The sequence below is a fragment of the Gymnogyps californianus genome, chromosome 1 (assembly GCF_018139145.2).
Source record: "Gymnogyps californianus isolate 813 chromosome 1, ASM1813914v2, whole genome shotgun sequence".
Taxonomy (NCBI): Eukaryota; Metazoa; Chordata; class Aves; order Accipitriformes; family Cathartidae; genus Gymnogyps; species Gymnogyps californianus.
Genome location: NC_059471.1, coordinates 92902311 through 92912637, shown reverse-complemented (window position 1 = coordinate 92912637; position 10327 = coordinate 92902311).

The following is a 10327-nucleotide window of genomic DNA, read 5'->3' as shown; positions in this document are numbered from 1 at the left end:
TTTAAAGCTGTAAGAGTGTGACAACATGGTGGTTTAGGCCTCAGGTTTTAAAATGCCAGTTCTCTTGGGAACCGAAGGTGCAAATCCAAACTACGCTCAGATCATGCCTTCATCCTGGCAAAGTGCATTTGATGCTATTTGCAGGTTGTGATTCTTGAGTCCCGTGGACAAAAGCTAAACCCTCAAGATTTTGACTGTTCTGTGTCTACACAAAAGAAGTCTTTGCAGCAGATGTGGGAAGTGGGGCTGGGAGGGAGCCATTTCAATTTTCTTACAAATTCTCCCTCTCTCCCTGCAGTTGTACTCAGACCTGTGCATGTCTGTGGGCAACAACTCTCCAAACCAGAGGGTGTGCAGTCCAGCTCTGCTGCTACTGAAGGGCTTTAGCCAGCTGCTCTCACACTGTCAAAGCAACAGTGAACTAAAGAGTATCTGCTTTTTCCCTGCTTGAGTCAGCAAAGATTTGTGTGCATAAAAAGTGAATAAGTAAAGGTGTAACCAGCTGTCCTGGTGGTGGCTGACAAAGTCCCAACCTCTTTAAAAAAAGTTGAAATTGTCACTAAGTGACCAGTGCTCTGGTGCACATGTGTGTCTGTAATAAATGACCTACACTCACACACTGAAGACGATGAAGCTTTTCGTACAGGCAAAATCTTCTCAGGAAATAAAATATATTGTAATGTTGGCAGGGAAGGATATGTAACTCTCATATCCTAGAGTTATTCTATGTACAGAGAAATGGAATACCATCAAACGCACATACATGCTTTCAATGTATAAACTTAAAAAATCAGAATATATATCAATGGAGAGTATAAGGACACCATTCTAGGATGCCGTTCACACTATCACTTTTTAGCAGAGCTTAACAGAAGACAAAGTGGGTGGCCATCTTAGTAAGAAATTAAGAACAGGGAGAAAAAAATGAGAACCTCACAAAAAACTAGCAAGCGTGAAAGTTTCATTATTCATCGGCTACACATCTTTCCCACAAAAACTGGCAATTGGAGAAGAATGTTTTCTCAAATTTGTATTTTAATGAGGAAGTTTTCTTGCTCATCATGTAAAGTTTAAAGCTAACACTGCTTTGCAAACCTTATTTTCTGAGAGATCTGAATAGATACAGGTTAATTATTTGCTTACAGTAAAGCTCTTCACATCTCTGATTCAATTCTGTGGGTCTCCTGCCGCTGAAGCTCCGGAGAATAGTTACACTAGTTCTTTTAAAGATCCCATTTTTAGTATTGCAGCAAAAGTTTACAAAAAAGTCAGATCAGCAGCCTCTGCCTCCCAATGCAGTCACATATCTGCGGAATTCAAAGCACTGTTCTCTAGAAGCTGCTAATTGCCTGTCAATCATCTGGCACGCTAGCAGCTCACACATTTTTGCTATCGACCTAGCAGATTAATAGTATAACCCAAACAAAGGAACAAAGGCTAAACTGTTCAATTGGGAAGGGTAATGTGTGGTCTTTTCAGGCCAAGATTAACAGAGAAACAGAAAAATGGTGTTCTTTGTAAAACTAAAGCTGCAGTGACCTTAACTCTGGCAAACAGACTGAATGAGTTCAGCACTATTTGCCAGCAAAACCTGAAACAGCAGTGCTTTAAAAAAAAAAGAAAACCCCCAAACCTTATATTGACAAATCTTTCCAAGCAAAATGAAGTAAAATTAAAATTAATTTGGTTTCATTTTTAGGAGTCAGCAGCATAGTGAAAGTGATTCACAAAGCAATGCTGGAAACTGTTGACCATTATGCCACAGCCTTATGCTGAATGTATTTTTAGTATCTGTGAGTCTATTTTCAGGACAAAACAGCACTGTTTAAAAAGGAGTGTTTAAATTTTCCTCTGGTATCTTTGGGACTTGTATTCTTGGATTGAGGTCAATCAGAATAAGGGTACTATTATTACTGAAATTAATATTTTTATAGTTACTTGTATATTCATCATAGCTAGGAATTCCGACTGAGACTAGGACTCCAGTGTGCTAGCACCGAGCCAACACCAAAGGCGAGCCCCTGAAAATTTCCAGTCCCTCTATACTGTGGAGTTTCCAGTCAAAGCTTCATAATTAAGATTGCAGTGACATTTGCTCTCTAAGTAGAGCAGTGCTGGATGAAGAGAAAAGATTGACTTGTGTGTGGATTGACTGCTCCGAAAAGCATTTTAGCTACCTTTATTGACATTTACTTGATATTAATTAGTTACCATCTGGAGAGAAAAATTCCTTTCAGGCTAAAAAAGAAGATATACAAAATGAGCCTCTGGTATTCCTTGATTTCTTGAGGCAGATTTTGTTTCCAAAGGTGTAATGACATATAGTTCTCCCTTTACCTTTGGCTTCTTGTTCCTGCTCACCATACCCATGTCCACAACCTCAGTTGTTCTAATACAATATTTTTCCAGGACTGCATGATAAATTTGAGTCATTGAAGTGATCCACTACACAATGAAGTGCTTGGGAAGTGAGTATTCTCAGCCCAGACCATTTCAGCAACAGACCAGCAGTGGTGAGCACCAGCAAGCGGGCAGGGGAGAACTGGCACCAGCTGCATTGCTGCAGCCAATGCACCACGTTGTCACACCCTCAGTCTCTGTATTGCGACCCCTTACTTAAGAGAACAGATATTCTCTTCATTGCTGCTGTTGCCAGTCCCAAATAATATCTGCTTTCCAGGCCAGATAAATCAGAAGCCCTGGGAAATGCTAAAAAGCAAAAATCAGAGTCTGAAGCAAGAATCGGCTATTCTGATATAGTCTGAGCTCCTAACAGGCCCAGGAGGCTCCCCCAATAATTTCTGCAGCAATTGCTTAAATTCTGTTTGAGCAGTACCTCCAGCCTCTGCATTGCTCCCAGTGGCTTTGGCTCAACCTGGTAACATCTTTCTTGCTTCTAGTCTCATGATCAGCTTAAATCTTCGTTTGCTGCCAAAGGGTCAGTTCCCATCAAGCAGTGGCCATGTGTTCAGTCACCTTCTCGTGTGCCCACGTTTTCGCATCCGTGCTGCTGTGCACTTGGGAGGTTGCGGCAGCTAATCCCAGAAAGGATGAAACCCACAGTCATTAGATTTCAGCAGAGCTCCTGTTTAGGATGAGGCAAAGCCTGGAGTCAGTGTGAAACCACATCCCAAGTGTCTTTAAAGATTTGAGCTTTGTCATAGCCGAAGGAAAGGAGGACCAGGAGTTGCAGCATACAGCTGGGTGAGGAGCCTGGTGTTTTGCAGGTAGTACCCTCAGGAGAACTCTCTGCACCCCTGGGGAGGGCAACTGGCTGAAACACAATCCTCAGCAAGCAGCAGCATTGGGATTTTGTAAGATGCCTGCAGGTATTTCAACTTGTGGCAAGAAAGGCTGTGTGAACCACATGTTTGGAGACCTGTCGTGACTGTCTTAACTGTCTGCAGGCCACTACCTACTCTCCTGAAAGGTTCACATACTTCATATGGAAACCTGGCATTTTCCTTACTGACATCCTATTGCATCAGTGGTCTCCATAAACTGTACATTGGATGAAAATGTGGAAACTAGCTTATCTTTCAAAATAATTAATTAATAATTCTTGTGACTAAATGTTGGTCTGAAAAGCTCAAGTCAGACAGCCATCCTGAATGTTTGGCTTTGAAATTTCAAGATAATTTAAATTATCTGTGTGACTCGTGGTGCTGCCATTTTCATTCCCTGATTCAATGCACATAATTCATAGAAAGGTATTTCTAAAATGCAGCCCTAAGGTTGGATTCAAGTTTTGTTTTCTGTGAATATTCTGTAATATTAATTTGAAATTTTTCATTGCTAGAGATATTCAGTTCAGTAAACTCATTAGTTGGCCTATAAATTCTTGATGAGTTATAAGGTATCCACCCTTCTTCAGTGAAGGATGCAATTAACATTATTTCATCTTATAGTCATTAAAAAATAGGGAACTTTCAGCCTGGAATCAGAGCCAGGAGACTTTCAATTGCAGTCAAAGAAACTAAAGTAAGGGCATATATTAAATGCAGGTAGAAGAATATTTCAGACCTTAGAAAATCAATTGAGAAGTAATGAACATTGATGAACATATAAAACTTGCAGAAAGTCTCATTTATTCATTGTGAGCTTCAATAAAGGGCATCTTATTTGTCTGCTACAGAGCTGGAGCACGATGGATTACACTACATAGTGAATATTTGTTTTGTGTTTTATTGATCTGAGAGGGAAATACAGATTGTACTCTAGAGTATGAACTGGATTCAAAATGACTAAAGTCAATGGAAAGATTTCTTTTGACTTCGAGGGTTTTAGAGCAGCTTACATCTGTGAAGTATAAGTTGCACAAGCAATGTAAATTGGTTACACAATCCTGGACCAAAGTGAAGAATATTCTCTGTCTGGCCCAAATGAACCGTAGCTACTTCCTAGACTTCTCTTCTATGAACCTAATTGCATAGAACAAAACTACAATCTTTAATTTAACAGATCATCTCAGATAGGAGAGGTTACATCCAGTCTGTGCGTGCCCATAGAGGCACATGCATGCATGTATCCTCCCACCTTGACTTTCAGGGCTGCCTGTAGAATATGGGCTTAAAAAACTAAATTTTGGGCAGAAATTATTAGATGCTAGATGGGAATTTTGTCCACCATCTTAGAACGACCCTTCACAGATATGGGTGTAATCCTAAAATTACTGTAACCTTAAATGCTAATCCGAATTGTACCCAATGGGTTGTGTCTTAGAATAGCAGCACTCTGGGGTATAGTTGAAGAGAAAAACATCCTTTTTGGGAAACCAAGCACTGGATGCTGGGAAAGAGATGAGGGACATGAGAAGGGGTATCCTTTGTCCCTATGACTGAGTCTGGTTGGAACATAACCAACAGGCAGAAATTTCTTCTCAGCCTCCTCCATCAGTGTTTGAAGGGTCTAAAGGTAACTCTAAACCCAAAGGAAAATAGAGACCTTCCATGTCAAAGTACAGACAATGGGGAGTGGATGCTGACTCTGTGGAGACACTGATTTTAAATATGTGTGCTCTATATCTTCTTCTTCTGTTGATATTTTAAGGTAGATTTTTTTTTGAAGAGCAAATGCAGAGTAGGTAATGTTTGGAAGAGCTACTGAACTTCAATTCCAGTTCATCTGATTCTGACAGGCAGTAGCTTGAATCAAAATTGCAGATTCTTCTTTGCAATACATGCACAAAGACCATGAGATAGCGCTTTTCCTCTTTCCCCTTTTATTCACTTTTATTTCAAGGTACTGGAAAATTCTTTGTACCCCAGAGCAGCAGGACAGATTTCTCCTGATACTTGAAGGGGCACAAAGAATGACAGTGGAGTTCAGCTCCTATATGGTACAATTTGGCCTGAAATATCAGAAAGATAAGATAGATATAATATGCTATGTGATAATAGTGACAAATTTATCACAAAACATTAATATATCACAAAGATATTCTTTGTTCTCTGATTTTGACAACTGCAGTTTGCCTTTAGTTACTCACGACGAAATATGCTAGTTAAAGGCATCTATAAACATATTTTAAAAAACCCTTTTAAATAGGCATTAGAAATCTCTCACTATGCTATTTAGTCTTTGCTGAGAATTGATGAGTCCTGCTGAGCTTTGCTTCAATTTTGATATGTCAGAAGTGATGTGTAATTTGTTTTAGAAACTGATGAGGTTTCAGATATGTGCTATTTTTGGAGGGAGTGTAAATTAAGGTGGTTGATGAACATGTGGCTACTTGTACTTCTTCTGCTGTATAACTCGGTAGTAGAAATGCGCTTCTGGGAACAATAGAAAGTGCTGAATGGGCTTGTAATGTTCGCTTAATGACAAGGAGAGATAAAAGCAAGGTTTGGACTACTGCGGAGAAAAGGATGCTTTTGCAAGACGAGTGATTGCGTTTCAGAGCTGGTTTTCAGCAGGACTGTGGGTGGCACTGGCAAAGCTTTTCACAGGAAGGCTGGGCAATATCCTCTACTCAGATTCTGATGCTGCTCCCCTTGCCAGGGCTGCTAAGAAATTAGAAATATGGTCAGATTTATACAGCCTGTCACAGAACTGCATTTTATCACTTTCTTTTCTCCACACAGAAGCCTTTTGTCTCTGCTGGCTTGTGCCTTTCTTTCAGCGCACTGCCCATCAGTCATGCAGGGGGAAAGCTGAGCTCTTGATGTGCTAGATGCTGGACAACTTCATCAGACAAGGAGACAGTTGATGACAGACCCTCACCTCAAGACTTAATTTGGGGTTCAAACATAAGCACTTGCAAATGACATAAAATCAATCACCTTAATTGTCAGTGTAGGCTACAGTCTGGCCCTAAATTTGCTTTCTCTTTAGTGTCTCTTCAACAATGACAAAGAATAGACCAAACCTTTAATTCCCTTTTATGCTATGTATCAGAAAAGTCAGCTTATATAGTTCTTGAGCATTTCATTGTGTCATAGGCTGCATCTTTGGATCTATATCTACTTTTAAAATTTCCCACTACTACAGCACACAATGGATTTCTTGCACTTCAAATCTTGAAACAAGCCAAAGCCTGCTTCTGCTTAGCATGTTCTAAAAGTGCCAGATGAGAAGAAAGCTACTATGGCTTAACGACTTTTTAGTTATAGATCCAATAGTTACAGTCAAGAGAAGTGGGAAAGATTATATTTGACCTCAGATATTGTGAATATCTATAGTAAGCTCAAATACCGGTATGTCAGCAGCTGCTCAGAATATCTATTCCTGGTGTAGTCTACGCATTAATTTTCTGGGAATGGGAAAGGAAATTGTCCTCTCCATAGGTTTTTATGGTGCTAGAGTGATTTATCCACTTTTCTTTCAAAAGGCTAGAAGACTGAGATCTTGAATCACCCTCAAAAGAGTGCTAATGAACAATGTGTACAATGGAGCAGTAAAAGCAAGTAAAGCAAGGAGAGCAAAGGAAATTATTATTACCTTTTATAACGATGATGATGACTGCCAGAGCTAGTTACTGGTCTTTAGTACAGAACCTTTTGTTGTGGTTTAATCTGGCAGGCAGCTAAACACCGCACAGCCGTTTGCTCACTCCCTCCGCTCCAGTGGGACGAGGGAGAGAATTGGGGAAAAAAAAGTAAAATTCATGAGTTGAGATAAAGGCAGTTTAATAAGACAGAAAAGGAAGGGGAAAAAAAAATAATTATAATAATAATGATAAGAGAATTAGAATATACAAAACAAGTGATGCACAAAGCAATTGCTCATCACCTGCCAACCGATGCACAGCCAGTTGCCGAGCAGTGGCCCCCAGCCAGCTTTCCCCCTAGTTTATATACTAAGCATGATGTCATATGGTATGGAATATCCCTTTGGCCAGTTTGGGTCAGCTGTCCCAGCTGTGTCTCCTCCCAGCTTCTTGTGCCCACCTCCCCACAGCCTACTTGCTGGCAGGGCAGTATGAGAAGCTGGAAAGTCCTTGACCTAGTGTAAACACTGCTTAGCAACAACTAAAACTTCAGTGTGTTATCAACATATTATTCTCATCCTAAATCCAAAACACAGCACTATACCAGCTACTAGGAAGAAAATTAACTCTATCCCAGCTGAAACCAGGACATCTCTTCACACACTTCCCACAATTTTCTCATATCCTAAATGTGGAGAATCATTATGTCTGCATCTTTTCTCAGCATATAGCAATAGTATCTTTCAGACAACAGGGGTACCACAGGGATACTTGATTCCATCCCATATAGTCACATCCTGGAAATGAGATTAAATAGACTAGGTAAAACACTAATTTCCATGAGTTCGCTACTTAATTACCATCCCAAACTGCTGCAAGATCACCAAGCATGACGAAGAATAAGAACAAAAAAGTTGTCTTATGTATTTTACATTCAGCAGCAGCCACACTGCATTTATCTACAGTAAAAATGCTTGTGCATCTGCTTTCTTCCCAAGGCTTCAATGCATACTAATTATTTTCTCATGTATATTAACCAGGATTTTATAGCTTTTGCTGCTTTGTGCACTGTTTCAAATCTTTATCCCATAGCTTTTCTGCTATCTTGCTTGCTTAGAGCTGAAAATATTTTTTCATAGAAGTCTGGTGCAAATTTCTTTTTGCACATAGGCAGATTCTTCTAAGTTTACTAATACTGCATAGTACAAAGACTACACTCTTTAGAGGAGCCTTAGGTTTCCTGGGTGAAGTGAAGCACTAAAGTATACTAAGGTGAATTGCCTTGTTTTATGGTGTTTCATTTGCCTCCAACCACAAGCTGGACAAGTCAGGTCTCTGTAAATGCCAAGGGACTCATTGCAAGCCCCCACACTGGTGACTAACCTTAACATCACACATACTCGGTACATATGGTTTACAGATGCTACAGGTATTTAAATGAGAATACAGCTCTAAGCTTTGTCCTCATTGTCCTGGTTCCACTTCCCACCATTCCTGGTCTCTGTCTTGCTTTACTTGAATTCCTCGTAAAACATCATCTTATTTGAAATAATTCACTAGTCTTTGACATATCACCCTGCTATTTATTGAGATCTTGGTCTGCCTTTTTCATACCAATAAGTTTAAGTGAGAAATGTATATTTTTTCCTGTTGTTCATAGGAAGAGAAACATTCCTTCAGCATACCAAGTCATGGTTAAAGTCAGCAATTTCCTCCTCTCTCTCCTCATTTAGCCAGCACTGGAAATATCCTTTTCTATATTACTGCTTGGCCTAAATAATATGTAATTCACAATTGGTATTAATACTCTATCTAGCCATTACACCTTGCTCTGCTTCAGTAGTTCTCTCCATGGTCCAGGGGTTGCCTTTATTAGCAGGTCAGCCTGAGAAGTGAGCCTGCTGGAGAAGGACTGCAAATAGGATTTCCAATCCCCTCCTAACTGTTCTGACGTATTATCTAATCTTTGCAAGCCCATAAAACTTTAAGATGAGAACTACCTACACATTTAACTTTACAATACAGTCACACTTTGCTGATTTTGAGCTTTCTCCCCACACACATACAATTCTAACAGATCCAGTTTTTAATTTCTTGTGTGAATCAGAGGGCGAGGATACTATATTCCAGGTAATGCACTCAAAACATTTATCATTGCTAGTTAACAGCTAGAAGCTTATTGTGTTATATGTTAAAGAGCTTTTCACATTATCTTGTGTAGTGAAAGGGATGTGGCCTTGTGCATGGGGCTATATGTGCATTTGGCTAGGCCAGCTCATCCCTTTGAAAGGCAGAATCAAAAACCATGGCTTTGTTTTAAAACAGTTACAGTCAGTCCATGGCACCCTTGACTAGTTGGCTGATTCAACATATAATGTTTAAAATTAAGCTAGACTCTGGAAATTGATTCTATAAAACTATAGTATGGGGACTTTCCACATTTGCAATGTCATATGGCATTTCTTTCACTCTGCTTATGCATTACTTTTATTCCTGCCTTCCATTTTCTAGCCCTGCACCCTGGCCGTGGCAATCACACGCTGCCACCTGCAATAATCTGCCACCAGTTTACCTCTTCTTGGGTAATTTGAGAGAACTCTGGGTTTTTCAGAAGTTGCTTTACCTTTGTAAAATTATGTCCACTTCCTTCAGTACAAAGAACACCTTAAAGTTTAGGGTTACCCTAAGATTCAGGGAGCATATGTGGAATTCCCAGGTCTCCCCAACACTTCTTGTGTGATTCTGGGAGCATCTCTGAATCTTTTCATATTAGTCTTCCTCATTCTTTTGATGGGGCGACGGTTTGGTACCTTTCTACTTAATAGGGTTAGGAGCCAGCAGTAAGAAGATATACACCATATGGTCAGATAAGCATACTAAAAGCGATCCAGTGAACATTTCAGTAGACAGAGTCCATTTCTAAGAGTAAAACCAACCAGAATTTTAGAAAACAGTTCTGTAGATCGTTTAGATGGAAACACCGAGGCACATGGAAGATCCGCAGGGAGGTACCTCATTTACCTCTTTTACATTTGCAGAACTAGAATCACAGAATCATATTCATCATGTAATTTGGACGGTCCTCTGGAGGCCAGCTGGTCCAGTTCGTACTCAAAAAAGGTCAGCTAGACAAGGTTGCCCAGTTGAGATCTGAATAACTCCAAGGGTGGAGTTCCCACAGCCTCTCTGGACCTCTGTTCCAGTGTCTGACCACCCATTTTCCTTGTGTCTTATTTCCTGTGTTCCAACTTGTCCCTGGTGCCTCTCATCTTTCCACTGTGCATCTTTGAGAAGAGTCTGTCTTCTCTACATCCTGTCATTAAATAGCTGTAGACTACAGTATATCCCTCGACCCATCTTCTCTCTAGGCTCAAGAAACCCAGATCTCTCATCTTGTCC